Consider the following 595-nt stretch of genomic DNA (forward strand, 5'->3'; position numbering starts at 1 on the left):
CTGTGAAGCAGTTTTGGTATAACAGTACATGTTGAATTTGTGCTGCAGACAAGGTTTGAGCATTGAGACATACGCAGCTAAGATTGTTCAATAAACTCTGTTACTTTTTACCATTATCACTTCGTCACCTGCTTATGCTCTTCTCTGGCTTTGCTCGATCAACTTCTTGACTGACAGAAGACTGTTAAACACTTGGTTTGGATATTTTTGGATACCAGACAAGACTTGCTGATTAACAGGGTTTGGGTATCGACAGCTCTGCTGACTAGTTGTTCTGTTACTGGAAAACTGATATTTTCTGACGGGATCTGGTGTCCGGGGCTGGATCCTAAGTATTATCTGGCGTGGAGATCAATGCTTTTCATAGATACTTTTCCTTATTGAGTGCATACTTTATTGCAACAGAGATTAGGACTTGTGCTTACAAGCAGATTTGAGAATTCTGGAGAAATCAAATAGAAACCGATTAACTAGGATAAAATCATAGCACTTAATTGTTAAAAAATGTAGGCCTATTTGTATTTAAAAGCCGCACTTTTGTCTGACTAAAATCGTATCAGTCTTTTTTCTTTATATATATATATATATATATATA

Source organism: Sinocyclocheilus grahami, unplaced genomic scaffold, assembly GCF_001515645.1.
Source record: "Sinocyclocheilus grahami isolate Dianchi unplaced genomic scaffold, SAMN03320097.WGS_v1.1 scaffold12.1, whole genome shotgun sequence".
Classification (NCBI taxonomy): domain Eukaryota; kingdom Metazoa; phylum Chordata; class Actinopteri; order Cypriniformes; family Cyprinidae; genus Sinocyclocheilus; species Sinocyclocheilus grahami.